The following is a 12683-nucleotide window of genomic DNA, read 5'->3' as shown; positions in this document are numbered from 1 at the left end:
TACACTCACAGCACATCTCAGCCCAGGCACTAAATTTTACTGGAGATGCTTGGTATAGATGAAAAAGAAGACACGTCTCTATACTGTCACCAACACAGTAAAAGCTTTCCAAAAACTGAATCAAGTATTGGTTAAGTTAAATAAATAAAATTAAATGTTGAATTTTTCTGTGGCACTGGCCACATTTCAGGGACTCAATAGCCACCTGTGCCCAGTGGCTACCCTACGGGACAAGTCAGCACTGAGAAAAAATAAAAACTCTGAGACTCACTCTGAGTGTGGCTGTGCCATTGCTTGATAGCCCCTGCAACAGGTCTTGGTTATACACTAGAGAGCTGAGCCTGGAGTTACGAAGAACCAATTCTTCCACACTGAGAAAAAGGAGATTGCAGCACAGCAGCAGGAAGGCAGAGCCAGCAGAGTCCAGAGATGCAGGCTTATTGGAACTTACGCGCCATCCCACCGACGATGACAAACCTTCAGAATCCATACTTGCCACTTCCCTTCCTGGATCCTATCAAAGGCCAGCCCCTACCCCTGGGCTGTGAATGCCTTCCCCAGCACCCAGTGCCTCCTGCTGCCCCTCTGTCTCCTGCCTCTTCATTGTCTGCTGTACCACCGAATCAATTCCATCAATGTTCAATTAGGCTTTAGGAGTCCCCATGTGAAAAACAACCAAAGATAAAGAAAAACAAATCTTGTGGCCTGCATTTATCTCCACCTTCAGTCCCTTCTTTGCTGTCCTTCACAGCAGAAGGCCTTGAACAACTTGCCTCTACTCATTCTTTCCAACTCCTCAGCCCTAACTCCGACCTGAACTTCCTCCCCACCGCTCCACTGAAACTACTCTTGCCAGGCAAGGTCAGAAATCCCTTGATTGTGCCAAATTTAATGATCATTTCAACATCCTCCCTTTCTTTGACCCCTCAGCAGCATTTTCCAGTTAACTACTGTCCTTTTTTTAAAAAACACTTTCTTCCCTTGGTTTCTGTTTCCTAATTTACCTTCATGCTCTGTCCTCATTGGACCCACCTGGTCTCACTCCTCGCCTCCTGCCAGACCTCTGAAAGTCAGAGCTCAGGGCTTGGTCCTGGCCCCTCTTCCCGCCACTGCACATTCCCCCTAGGTGACCTCAGCTAATTACAGGGTTTTAAATGCCACTGAGATATGAACGGCCCTCTGAAATTTACACCTCGTTCCCTGCTCTCACCTCTGAGTTTCATTCTGTAGAGACAAGAACTTAACAGCTGCTTCCACTTGGATGTTCATATCCAACCAAACAGAATTCTACCTTCCCCTTGCTCCTTCCTGGTCTTCCCGGTCTGCTTAGAGGTAGACCAGGTAAATGCCAACAAGTAAGACAAAATCCCCCTGGCAAATGATTCTGAGCCTTCTCCAACACACAGAAGCATATGTGATCCAGGCCCCAATCTCTCTAAACATAGGGTCTAGAACAATAACTGGCAAATGTTCAAAGCAGGCAGAACTTCATGCCCATTAGAAATCTGGAACATTTAAACCAGCCACCTCTGCCACGTAGTTGTGACAGACTTCCACATATGAGACACAGAAATAAAACCCTACGTCTTCATCCAGTTAATTGCGGAAAATAAGTCCTTTGAGAAAGGACAATATAAATCCAAGCAATCAGTTCCTTTCAAATCCACAACTAAGTCATTCATAATTTTCTCAACCTTCCCTTTCCCATAAGAAAAAAAATTAATTCCCTGACATTTCAGCTTAAAATCAGTTAACCAAGATTTCACTTAGAAGACATTGCTTAAGCCTGACAAGGACATACCAAAAGTCTCAATCCCTTCCAAACAGCTGGTAGATTTAAAATTCTTCAGCAATGGGATGCAAAAAAAAAAAAAAAATGAAAAAGAAAAGAAATCTTTAACACATCTTTAAACCACAACACTGGTATTTCGAAATCAACTCTGTTTATTCTTGGCCTACCATGAACTCTTAACATGAAGGACTGGAAATTTACCAATCAGTAAGTTTATAAATGGAGATAAATACCTTCCCAGCTGAACCTAATAAACAGATAAAACAGAATCAGAAATACAAAGAGATCAGAGTGAAATTTTCCTCTGGACTGGCAAAGACATGGTGTGGGGGGTAAGTAGATCACTGAGCATGGAGGACCGTCAACCCTGTGCTCCATTGCAGAATTCCAGAAATGTCCCATTTCCTTAGGCAGGCTCCTTAGATTGCCTAGGGAGGCTGGACCCCAGAGAGATCAGGGTTTCCAGCTTGGGAAAGATTCCAGAAGCCAGATTACCTGAGATAACATGGACAAGCAAATCAACAGTGACCACAAGGGATGTGAAATTAGACCCCTTTCTCCCCACCCAAGCCCCTGCCATTGGTCATCCTCACATGCATCTAAAATCAGCCACGGAAACCCCATAGTGACTGAGCCAATTATTTCTGGGGGCCAAATCCAAGCTCAAATGAAGGAAGAAATGATAAAGAAAGCCAATATTTCTGGAAAAAATTATTTCATTACTAATAACATGTTCTTTGTATTGGCAATGTATTGGAATAAGTGCTCTTTATGAAAATCACTACATATTCTAAAACAGTTTTCTAAAAATACATTGCAGGTTAAAGAAGCTTCAATAGCTTTGTCATTCACATCTCTTGAACGCAGTTAAATAATATCATTTTATTTGTCAATATTAATGCTTGTGCTATTTCTCTGCATGCCTTTTCTAATCAAGGAAATTTTGTCAAAAGGACAAAAGTTGAAAACTATAACCTCAGCAATCACTAACTTTGCGGACTTATCCCCTGGTACAAATGTTCATGCATATGCATATTTTTATCACAAACTCAGACAGATGCCCTGGCATTGATTTGAATACTTGCATAAATATTAATGTGTGCAAATGCTTGCATGCAGAAAACCCATTTATGAAATATCCAATTGCATAAATTAGGAACATTAGATACTAACTGCATTAACACTTCATAAAATAGAGGCACAAGTTTGCATGATCAAAAAAAGACATAGTCCATTTGAAGAGGCCAGATTCTATGTGTTTGCCATTCTGTAGCCATAAACTGGGAATTTTCACAAACCTTCAGATTACTCCTAATTCACTATTTACATTTACATACATGTATCCTGGTCTGAAATCTAACTAAATTCTTTCTTAGAGTAAATTCATAAATTGTTACCTATGACCCCAAAAGGAAATGTCAATTTTCTAACTCACCAAATGGCCTCAGAAACAAGCTTTTTCAGAAAGAATATGACTCAAAAGTAATTTTCACAAAACGTCATCCTCAAAACTTACTGCATACTGTTCATTCACAGGTGTGCATGTCTGATTCATTCACAGGTGTGGCAAGTAAATGTAAACATTTTGAAATTACAGAAGAAAATACACAGAGAACAGATTGGTGGTGGCCAGAGGCAGGGAGTGAAGAGAGATGAAGGGGGCAAAAGGTACAAACTTACAGATATAAAATAAATAAGTCCTGGGGGTGTAAGGTACAGCATTGTGACTATAATTAGTACTATACGGTACATTTGAAAATTGCTAGGAGTTGATTTTAAAAGGTTTCATCACAAGAAAAAATTTTATAACTACATATATGATAGATATTAATTAGGGTTCTTGTGATGATCATTTCACAATATGCACATGCATTCAATCCTTAGGATTTTTAAACTAATATGTTATATGTCAATTACATCTCAATTTTTAAAAAAAGACACGGTAAAGCCCCATGGATGGTTTGGTAATTTGGACACAACACGATCGTGACGTGGCAGATGGCTCCTGTCCTCCACCTAGCTTCAGTTTCCAACTGGGGACACGCTAAGGTTCTTATCTGGGGGAGAAACACGTTTAGGGAATAATTTTCCTGCCACCATTTGGAGCTTCTCCATTCAGTGGATGGCCCATTGGGTACATTATAAGTTCTACTTTCTTTACTTTTGCACTTTTTGTGACAGTGCAGATTAAGTTAAAAATAGTTTTTCATTGATTTTGAAAAAAAAAACCAAGTCTTCATGTTACCCTTGAACTTTTTCATGAGTGGACCATGGCCCCCCAGACCCACTTTTTCTTCCTTTTTGGCACACCAATACTCCACATTCAAAGCACTCTGCAGCCAAGGGAGCTCACAGGACTGACTTCTGGCCCATGGATTGTGGATGGATGTACAGAACTTCCGGACCTAGCCCCTAAATCTTATTCTGATTCACTGTGGTGGCTCTCTCAGTTTGACTGCATGCTATATGTACCTCATCCAGTGGGGAACTCCAAGGCTCAGGGGACAGAAGAGACACTAGGAAAAAGAGGCCTGGATCACTGAATGACTACATGGAGCAGAGTCCCTAAAGCTCCCTCTCTGTTACCAACCTGTACTAGCTATGTGGCAGGGAAAAAAGAAACCCCTTTGTGCTCAGATCCAAGGGTTGCTTAGGTCAGTAGTTAGCCTATTTTAGGTTATATAATGTGCAACCATAGTGCATAGAATGTAACCAATATTTCCTTAACAGACAAATCTCTGATACATTGCAACATATCTCTGCTAGGAGACAAGCGGGAGGAGAAGATTTCTAGGACTGTGCAAGATAGGTCAAGGCCTACTTAGACTTTTGAGTGAAAATGAAACTGGAAGTAATCTTACATGCAGGGCAACAGTGAGGCAAAGTGCCACTCAATTTTATTTACTTATTAAAACATTTATTGGATGCTAATACATGCATACCATTATGTCTAGCACAGAGGTTAAAATATGACTGCCCACATTCCCAGAGCTCAAGGAACCACAGTCTAGCTGGCTAGGGAGAAAGAAAAATAAATCAGTCCTTGGACACAGTAAGTATAGTCAAAGTCACCCTGAGGAAGCATTAACAAATCCCTCTCAGATGGGGATTTTTGTATAACATACAACGTGGGGATCCATAACAAAGGTCACAAAATAAATTCATTTCTGGATGAAAAATAACAGAAATTTTTGAATCTGCCAAGATTATGTTAAACATGACAAATGGCTACTGTAGGCATATGAGCAATGCTACTATTTACTAACACTGTAGATGACTATTGTCATCTCTTTATTGAAGTCACTGAGCACTACCTGGACACAAGGTAACAACAGGGATCCCCCCAGGGCGCTGGTCCCCCCACAGAAATAGGCTTGAAAATATCTCTATAACCTGGAAATTGCCATGGAACTGGTAGATCTCCTTGAGGTCAAATACTGAATCTGGCATCTTTTAATGAAGCAGAAGCAAAATTTAGACGGTAGTTTCTATCCTTTTCAGTTAAAATACAGAATTCCAGCAGAAATATAGGTTATCCTCCACCCTATTTAAATTCTGGCATTTAAATAACTCTGATGTTTATCATAATGCTTGTGAAGAAGCAAAACATTACTAGGGATTTGTCTAAAAATCTTATGGTCCTGAGACCAAATTGGGAAACAATTCATTTGCAAACTTAGAATTGTATGTGTTGTGCCAAGCTGCATTAATGAAAATTTTTTTCCACCTGGAATACATGAGAATCATTAAATCAATATACTCATTCTCATGAAAAGGACCAACTTCTATGCTCATAAATGGAAACTTTATAATGGACGTCAGCTCCCAGGAACATTTTGCAACTAGCTTTATACAAAACTAAGAGTGACAGTAACCAAAATAATGTTACTTTGAGGAAGCCCAAATAAAATAAAATAAAATAAATTGTTATAAATGGGAATAAATTTGAAGGTTGGAAATACTATTCCTATTTCTACAAATACAAAATGAAGTACCTCGAAACATTTTCATGCCAAGATCTTTTCTCAATTTTCAGCTTATTTCACAATAATAACAAGATTATCAGTTACAGAGCACTATGCCAAGGGTTTTTATTTTATTATAAGAGCTAATATTTAATTCTCATTATAATCCTGCAAGTTAGGTGTTTCTTCATTTCCATTTTACAGATGTGGTAACTTAGATACAGTGAAATGAATGAAGCAGAAACCCTTTATTACTTTATTTCCTGGAGTAACAGGTCATAAAAGGAGATGCTATCATTCAAATCCATCTTGTCTGCCTCTACAACCAGCTTTTAGGGTCCAAAGGTCCACCAGGAAAAGAATGTAGGAAATGCTAAGTCGTGACGATGGAATTGGTACAAGCAGAATCCAAGCCCAGGTCTGTCTGTCACTACAGTCCATGTCCTTTCTGCCCTGAGTCACGTAGTCACCAGACTCTGTTCCCCCACTTCACTTTACAGTTAGATCTGACCTAAGAGCAAGAATGGAACAAGAGCTTAAATCTGACTGACAGCTTCTTTTCTAGTCTACAAACATCCCAAAGAGCAGACAGCCAGCTGCCTCTCCCTTGGCAAGTTCCCACTGAATCGAAATAAATAATGCAGTGTTTTCTGTGTTTTAATTTTTTTTAGGATTACTGTTCATTATGGCTTATTTCTCCCTGTTCTAATTATTGCCCATTCTGTCCTTCAAAATGACCTTGCAATCCACCGTTGTTCAGACTTGAACATTCTCCCACCTTATGAATAAGGTTAGGTCAACTTTTAAACAGGGCCATAAACACGAGTTCATCTCAAATATACTTCTTAAAAGAACAAAAACATAAGGGAGAAGAAAACAGGATCTTTCATAAAACATAGCACTTTTTGCTTGCTATTAATCCCCACTTCAGAATATAAGATTTTGGGATCCTCAGGAATAATTACCACCACTTGGTTTTCCATGTGTGATCTGGAGGGATTTAGGGAGCATCTGCCAGGTGCAGAGCAGCCCAGTGATGTTACCCTCTCTACATCAGAGCGCATGCATTTCCCTGACTTGGCCAGGCCAGACTACACTGCTTTGCCCATGTTTCTCAATAACAATTTAGTAAAACTGTAACAGGCCAAAAAAGGAAAGCCAGTCATCCCTCCGACTACCTGTCTCCGTAGTGAGAGCTCAGATTTCATAGTTTTAACAGTGCCTTTCTACTGCATCATGCAAAGGGCTTTTCCATCAGGCTTTTATTGATCCTCTCAACTTAAAATAAGCATCAAATATTACCATTCCCATCTGAGATGGTGGTAGAGAAGAGAAGCCTAATGATTGAGATAAAACATTTTACTAAAACAGGGCATTTTAAAAGGTGAGCCTTAAGACTTTATCATCTAATCCACATATGGAAGGAAGTTATTTCTTGCTTCTTATCCACATATCTTGCTACAATTCAAAACCAACTTCCTTTGCTTTTAATTAGGATCAAGTCCCCAATTCCTTACACACATAAAACTAACTAATTCAAAACTATTCAAGTACTAGAATTTTGTTCCTTTGCATTCTGACTTTAGGAGTCAAAAGTAAATAATCTCAAATGGGCAACCTCATAAAATGCCAAAAAACTATTATTTCTAGAGAGTGTCCTGAGGATGAGAGGGATCCAGGTCATCTCTTGGACCATCTATACACACTCAATAGTGATCTGGGCTGATCGAGGTCTATGATCTCTGTCCTGGTCAGAGAGCAAGAGGCAATTAATTTTTTAGTTAAAGTTAGCTGCATTCTGGTGTGTCACCTAACTTTTTGGAAACACTGTCAAAGAAGCAACAGAGATATAGGCTTAATCTTTATTAAAACAGAGTAAGTTTACCAGAACAACCTCCCATCAGAGACATCTTCATTAACTGAGGGTTTTCTCTCCATATTTGTATGGAACTAATATAGCATTTGCATGCAATGCTAAAGGCATACATATTTATGCAGGTTTACACTCTCCGACCTGCCAACCTGACACTGTGTCTGAGACAAGCCATCCCAGGCCTGTATCACAGTTGGGGCGTGAACACACCACTGCCCTATTTACATACCACGCAGACACCTGTGCTCAACGTGTGTCATTCAGCTCTACATCCTTGCAATAAAACTGCTTGTTTTCTTTTTATTAGCATAGCTAAAAAATCACAGACACAAGAATCATGACTTTTTTCCTTTTGTTTTCAAACACAGACCTCTACAAACACTAATGCTGTATTCATCCCAGGTCCCAGAGCCAAACATGAGGCACATTAAGACCCCATGGTGGCGATCACACTGAAACCCCACCCACAGAAGGCCAAGGTGACAACAGGGCTAGATAAACCACTCCCGACATTTAGACAAATAGTGACCCTGAAATCTAATATTATTCCCTTACTAGATATGATCTTTTAGTTAGTTACTCCCTAAAATCTTCAGGATAAAATTAGTATTTGCAGTTCTTCAAACACACCATGTGGTTTTGTTCTCAACTGCTTGCATAAGTGCTTCCGCCACAGAGGAAGATTTTTTACTACCCACCATCCACCACCACCTCTCCTTGTTTGCCTCTAACCTTACTCATTCCTAGAAACTTCTCATGCCTCCTTCTTCTGTGACCATCTGTGACTATCACCATACCCCAGCTAGGGCTAGGGGCCTGACTCTGTACTATCCAAACCCCAAAAACCTCCTCTCTCTCCTGACACATTTACCAAGCTGGGCTGTGTGTTCTGGACTGAGAGAGAACTGTGCTTTGATCTTGTGGTCTCAGCTCCTAACACAGTACCAAGTCCAGAGGAGGAACCTTCAGACAAGGACAGAACAAGAAAGGTCAGTCTATCCTGAAGGAGAATATGCATTAGATCTTAACACCACATAACGCAGGGATAAATCCCATGTTCACACCGCCTGGACAGTGCAGCACCTTCCTGTACCCCAGCACACACAGGAACATTTGAAGGAGAAATTCTACTCACAGGCGATAAAACTGTCCCCAGTGTTAAGAAGTTTGAAGCTTCTAAATTTGGTCCCAATATGACCATGTGACATCCGAAATGTCACTGAATGGTAAATTACCTTTTGCACTTACAAAAAGAAACTCCTATCATTCACATTTGCCGTATGGCATAAGGGCTCTAGTTACAACATAAGCAATGATCCCAAAATTCTGGTGTAAAAGGGAAAGCCTGAATTTTAAAGTCCAAAAACACCTGGCCTCAAAACCCTGTTGTTTTTTTTACTGGCCATATGCATTTAGGCAATCTGTCCTCTCTGAGCTTCTTTCATCTGTGACATAGAATAATAACAACTATTTCTAGGAATTTTTTAGAAAAGAGATGAAATAACAAATAGTAAGCCCTTCAGAGCCACTTGTCTGCATCCCCTAGGTCCTCAGCCCAGGAAGTAGGTGTAACCTACCCACAAACAGGGGTACACAGTGATGGATAGGCTCATGCTTGAGTCTTGACCAGTCAAATAAAGGTGTGCTTTATTGGGGCAAGAAGCCAATCAAGTTCCCCCAAAATTTGTACATTGTTTCCAAACATGTGAATTGAATTTTTTCATATCATCTTTTCATTATTTCACATGAAAATCTGTGTTTTCAAGATACTGTGTCCCTGGTGTTGTTGGTAGCTAATCAGGGAACTGAGGTATGAACCTAAGGGACACAGAGGCCTCAGAAGTGTCCAAACACACTATTTCTTAAGCTGGGTGGTAGGTACACAGATGCCCATTTTATAACTACTCTTCAAACTGTACATAAGGTTCTATAGACTGTTCCATATGTGTGATACATTTCACAATTTAATAGGAGGAATAGTCTTAATATTAGAAGACTGGAATCAGGAATCCTAGGCCTGAGAAACTCGCTGGCATTTACTAAGGAGAACACATTAATATTTTGCCCAGATAAAAATTAAGGGATCTTTTTGAGCCAATCATGATATTTTGGAGGATTTGCAGTTTAATATATAGAGATCCTTTAAAAAGTCACCTTGAAAATCCATTTCTGAATGACTGTAAATTTCAACAGTGCCCACCATTGGAGAGTCATACACACAAAAAGAAAGGCAATCCAGATTAGAGGACAGAAACCTCAGCTCTAGCCCCAGTTCTCTCCCTGGCAGTGTGGCAGGACTGCAAGCTAACTTCCAAAGCACTCAAATAACACAGACCTCAGGTCTGGTAGGACTTCATCTAATATTCTCACTGAGGATAACTGTAAAATACAGGCTACTTTATGAAGACAGGCTAAAAACCGCTCCTCTCTTTTCAGGTCTTCTCAGGACATTTTTTTACCCCGTTTTTGGTGTATTTAATACCTTAAGTTTAAAAAAATACTTGGTTACTCAACTTTTAAACTGTTATTGTAGTCATTGCAGCAATACTCTGGAGCAATCTGCAGAAATGACCAGCACTGGGGAGACGCACGGCATTAGAATGTGTCACGCTTTGCCATTCACAGATCAGTCACAGACGTTTGTACTGAGAGATCACACACACACACACACACACACACACACACATGAGGTGTCAGGAGACAAGTGGGTAATAATGTAGAAGGCAGATGGGAGGATTGTCTCAGAAGCAGACTGAGCACATGCTTCATACATAAGCAAAGTAAGGGGTCCCCAAAATAAAAAAGAGCTTGATGAACTTATCCAAAAGCCTGCAATCAGAAACTTTAACAAACTAATTATTTTCAGGGTATCTATATGTCTATGCTTTAGAGTTGAGCATCTTGTTGATTTTTTTTTTTTTACTTCACTTACGGGGAGCACGATAATCTGTAGAATTTAGAACTTTCAAAGGCTGTAATCTAACCCTAGAAGAAAAAAATAGTCTTGAATACAGGTTGAAAGCCATGTAAATAATTTTGGCCATCCATCCTGCCCCTTGGTGAATATTTCACAATTTTCAACCAATGTAAAGCATATGATCAGAATGCAATATGTCAATCAGTTTACTCTAAATAACCCAGTGATGTGGTTCATTCAATTATATAGTGACATTAAGTTAATTTTATAAGTAAAAAAAAATGGTTTTCCTCCTTAAATAAAAATGACTTAGCCTTCACAGTACTTAGTATATTCAAATGTCTCATCTGGCAAAACATACATTTTGAAATAAAGTTATGAAAATGTTTATAATAAATGCCCAGGGTACACAGGAGTGACTTTGTGAGAAAACAAGGGAAATAAATGGTTAATTGCCAGCACACACATTCACGCTGGAGGACACAAAAAGGTTCACAGCAGCCATTAAATTCATTTAGAGAAACTCACTTTATTTTTCCAACAGAGCTCTCACCAGCTAATCTGTATTAGAACCTGCAGGAGTCTTAATATTCTCAGCAGGATCTAGAATCGGGCCACACTGATTCAGCTATTCAATCTTGCAAGAGAACAATATTTGGCAGGAAAAGACCCCACAGCACTGAGGGGACGTCCCAGAGGTTTGCTGTCAGCACAGCCTGGGCCAAGAACACCAAAGGCGGAAAGCAAACAGAATGAACCAATGTTTATCATACCCTTTCAGTAGCTCTCTGCTCAAACAGGTATGCACACTCTATAGATGTATGCAAAACACACATAGTGCATGTGCATATACAGCTTTTTCCAATCCATGTATGTTTTTAAAAGACAAAAAGTTTTCTCAATATCTTTTGAACCCAATCCTGAAACTCAAACTATCTCTACAGAGGTTGGGAGTAGGAAAGAGATGAATAAAAATAAGCATAATTTTACTTCCAACTTCTTTCAACTTCTTAAGCACTGAAAACCAAAATAGAGCACATAACTGAGTTTCTAAATGTAGGCAAATATTTATAAAATAGTCTTTTTAACCAGCCTAAAGTTAATTAGCTAATCAATGCTCTTCTATAAATCATTATTTTTAGAATTTTATACATTATACTATGGTTTGATTAATTTTGAATGATATTTTCTGGAAACCCATCCTGATAGGCAAACAGGGAATAGGGAAAATGGACATAAGGGGACAGGCAAACTTAACAGGAAAATCAGCTGCACCTATTCTACAAATAAATGGTATGAATCACTAGTCAAGAAAATGATTCAGTAAAATATTTCAAAGACTATTTTAAAATAATGATGGCTTGCCCTTAAAGGCCTCATAATAAATGTACAACAAAAGTATATATTTAAAGCATTTTGTTTGGAGGACATCAATTCTATCAAAAATAACAAATATTAAGAAGAACAGAACGATTTTCTTTCTTTCATTCCTTTCTCTAAATCTGTATACTTTTACAGTTTGTAAACACAGGCAAATTCTCTCACAATTCTAAGAATGAAACGCTGTAAAAGCTTAATGCAAACAAGTTAAAGCTTGACTTCATTGCAGTCAATGTAACCACAAGAAGAAAACTCAGTCATTACTATGAGCACACAAAAACATGATCATAACTTCTTGCTTCTTGTCCTTGGAACCAAGTCTGGGGGTACTTCACAAAAAAGCAACAGGCCCTTCGAACGAGTATTTAGAGATATACTTTTGCAAGGCGCATTGGATGGGATTCTATACAAAAGAGAAGAAGCTAAAAATCAGCCCTGACGATAGTGGACAAGAAAACCAGAGTAGAAAGTATGAACAAAAAATAAAGAAAAGCTATTCTTGTGACATTATTCTTCTAGGAAAATGAAATGCAAATTAAAGAACATACCTGTATATATTTTTTTAAAAAGACATTATTGATTCATGACCTCCTAATAAGTTAAAACTCCTGAAAAGATAGAAGACATTTGACTATTATGCCTATTAACTGAAAAAACAATGGGTTTTAAACCTACCTCCAAAAATCCATTGAAATTATAATTATGTGGCATGATCATTGATACGTCACATCTGGGCACCTCACAAATACATATGTG

General features: G+C 38.9%; 1 protein-coding gene across 9 annotated transcripts in view; it reads right to left on the bottom strand.

Moving 5' to 3' along the window:
• The window catches only part of NEBL (nebulette), a 325606-nt gene that overhangs the window by 135560 nt on the left and 177363 nt on the right, over positions 1 to 12683 (bottom strand). Inside the window, exon 1 of one of the 9 annotated variants that reach the window (XM_037006055.2) lies at positions 1005 to 1022. The exons of the other annotated variants lie outside the window; for them this stretch is intronic. The gene's annotated coding sequence lies outside the window, so the exon portion shown is untranslated. Of the gene's footprint in view, positions 1 to 1004; positions 1023 to 12683 lie in introns of those variants that run through there. 9 annotated transcript variants of the gene reach the window in all.

The sequence above is a fragment of the Manis javanica genome, chromosome 2 (genome assembly GCF_040802235.1).
Source record: "Manis javanica isolate MJ-LG chromosome 2, MJ_LKY, whole genome shotgun sequence".
NCBI classification, from domain to species: domain Eukaryota; kingdom Metazoa; phylum Chordata; class Mammalia; order Pholidota; family Manidae; genus Manis; species Manis javanica.
Note: the sequence above shows the minus strand (reverse complement) of the source record. Positions and strands in the feature narration are given on the sequence as shown.